Source organism: Mastomys coucha, unplaced genomic scaffold (genome assembly GCF_008632895.1).
Source record: "Mastomys coucha isolate ucsf_1 unplaced genomic scaffold, UCSF_Mcou_1 pScaffold7, whole genome shotgun sequence".
Lineage (NCBI taxonomy): Eukaryota > Metazoa > Chordata > Mammalia > Rodentia > Muridae > Mastomys > Mastomys coucha.
In genome coordinates, this window is record NW_022196913.1 from 94858782 (window position 1) to 94861982 (window position 3201).

Consider the following 3201-nt stretch of genomic DNA (forward strand, 5'->3'; position numbering starts at 1 on the left):
TTATGAAATTCTTAGGGAAATGAATGGATCTGGAGAATATCATCCTGAGTGAGGTAACCCAATCAAAATAGAACAAACACAGTATGTAATCTCTGATAAGTGGTTATTAGCCCAGAAGTTTGGAAGACAGGAAGAACAAACCACAAGGAACTCAAGAAGAAGGAAGTCCAAAAGGTGGACATTTCATTCCTTCTTAAAAGGAGGAACCAAATACCCATGGAAGGAGTTGCAGAGATTAACTATGGAGCAGAGACTGAAGGAAGGAAAAGCCAGCCTAAATATAGCTATCTCCTGAGAGGCTCTGATAGTACCTGACTAATACAGATGTAGAGCCTCACAGCCATCCATTGAACTGACTACACGGTCCCCAATGAAGGAGTTAGAGAAAGGACCTATGGAGCTGAGGGGTTTGCAGCCCCTTAGGACAAACAACAATATGAACTAACTAGTAGTAGTCTGAACTCCCAACCAAAAAACATACACAGACTGGATGTAGGCTTCCCTGTAGCAGATGTGCAGCTTGGGTTCCGTGTGAGTACTAAACAACAGGAACAGGGGCTATCCCAAAGCTGTTGCCTGTGTGTATGTGGGATATGTTCTACTACCTACACTTCCTTATCTGGCCTCAATGGAAGAGGATGAACCTAGCCTTGAAAAGACTTAAAGTGCCAGGGTTGGAGTATACATAGGAAGGACCTACCCACTCAGAGGAGAAGAAGAGGGGTTGCAAAGGAAAGGCTGTGATAGAGGGTGATGGGGAGAGGGACAGTGAGCAAGATTTAAAGTGAATAAGTAAAAAAAATAAATAAATAAAATAAAATTATAAGTGCCAGGCAGTAGTGCCTCATGCCTTTAATCCCAGAACTTGGGAGGCAGAGGCAGGTGGATTTCTGAGTTCAAGGCCAGCCTGGTCTACAGAGTGAGTTCCAGGACAGCCAAAGCTACACAGAGAAACCCTGTCTTGAAAAAAAACAATAAATAAATAATAAATAAATAAATAATTAAAATAAAATTATAAGCTAATAAAAAAGGAATTTTCACAATGAATACTGCTAGAAAGAAGGAGAGGAGAGAGGATAAATAAAAAGAAAGAATAAAGACTGGGAATTCTACATTAACTTTTCCAATAATTTTAGCATTCCATAATCCATAATAGTAACAAAGCAATGAAGAATTTTGCAGTTTTTCTAAGGAAGGAAATCTGTGAGATGGACAAAATTTTATTATCAGTAATTGACAGAACCAGTTTGAACCTGAAACAGAATCCAAACTCCTTGTGATGGTAGAAAGAAAGGGTTCATTTGTTAAATGCTGTGAATGGAGCTTCTAGATTAATTAGACTTAGAGGGAAATGTTCATTGAAAAGGAAATACATGGTGTGTTAGGAGACTTGTGTGCTTCTGAAAACATGGGGTGATAACACATGGAAATTAGGAGGTATCACTTGGAGCACCACTGAGTGAAGAACAAAACTGAAGGCAGAAGCAAAATTAGAAAGATTTTATTCATTCTCTTGAGTTTCTAAGCAGGTCAACATGTAGTTCATACATGGAGAAGCTAGAAGATGGTAAGGCACTCTCTTTCCTCAAGGAAACAAAATGATGTTTGAAAAAGCTACAAAATATGGCCAGAAGGCTCCTCAGAGGTCTCTTGCAGAAGGGAAGCAAGATTGAAATATAGATTGAAATATAGCTCAATATAGATGGTGGTAAACAGGTAAAGGGGCACCCAGGGGAAGATACTGCCTTAAGACAAGATGCTTATTCATTATTTAATTCACTCACTGAAGTCTTTTTGAGCACCATATTACTAGATAAATAAGTAAAAATAACAAGATAAGTAAAGTTGTATATAACCTATAAGTTAGAGAAGTTTTTTTAAATCTATTTCAAATTAAGTCATTTAATTATCATGATGACCTCAGGAGATGACATTAAAAATGAGGCAAATGTACATGAATTAACCCCAGTGTAGGGGAATGCCAGGGCCAATAAGTGGGAGAGGGTGGGGTGGCAGGCATGGGGAGGGGGAAGGCAACAGGGGTTTGTTTTTGTTGTTTTTGTTTGTTTGTTTTTTGGAGGGGAAACTGGGAAAGAAGAAATTTACATGTAAATAAAGAAAATATCTAAAAAAAAAAACAAAAAAAACTGAAATGTCTTTGTCTTACGGTTCTGGAAACCTGAAGTCTAAAGCCAAGTTATTGGTAGAATCATGTGTTCCCTGGTAGATTTGTGGAAGATAAGTCCTTAATTGTGAAATTTAATTCCACACCTTTCTCTGTGTCCCTTGTTTGTTTGTTTTTGTTTCCTCGAGGACATCAGCTGAAGCTGATCAAGGTCCAATCTACTTTGGAATGGCTTCCACTTAAGTTCATCTTTTTCCCATTTTCAAATGAGGTAAATACTATGAAGCATAGGGTTAGAATGTCAACACTTGCATTTATGCTTCAGAGTGACAGGAGTCAAATTAGGACAGAAGCAACTGTACGATTCCTCATGTATATATTGCCTACAGCTTACTTAGAAACATAGACTTCCCTCTAGGGCAATGCTCTGAACCTACATTGAAGTATACCATCCCAGGAAACGAAGTGTATGCCAAGACTCTTGACATGAGATATGATAAGAACAACGTATGATCCAAGAAATTTTGTAGTAAGTGTGCTCTTTATTTTATTACTGAAATATAAAGGTACATTTCACATTACTGTGTAGCACCATATATTCTGTAGGAGTAAGCAGCAGCTTGGAAGGACCAGATTTTAAACAGCATCTACAGTTGAATTTAATAACAAATTTATGTGTCTAGTTAGTGAGGGCATGTTTCCCCACTCAAAAGTGTCTTGGCAGCGGATCTATTTTTACCTAGAGAGGAAAAGAGGAGCTAAGGGGTATTTAAAAGGACAGAGTCCCAACTGTTAGGAATTATGAGTCTGTGTCCTTGTTTAATGGCTTCCTGGACAGCTGCCTCTCCCACTAGAGCAGCTCTGAAGTGCCATAGCACACACACAGCCGCTCCAGATGCCTGATTCTGCATTGCCTTGGCTAGTGTCTACGTTGCATGGGTTGTGGGGGTTGCCAGGCAGCCATTAAACCACTAAGCCATCTATGACCTTGTCAATAAATGTTTGTCAAAGGAGAGAATGCTATGGGGAAACAAATCTGATACCTACATCAGGGACTCTATACAATTTATTTCAGT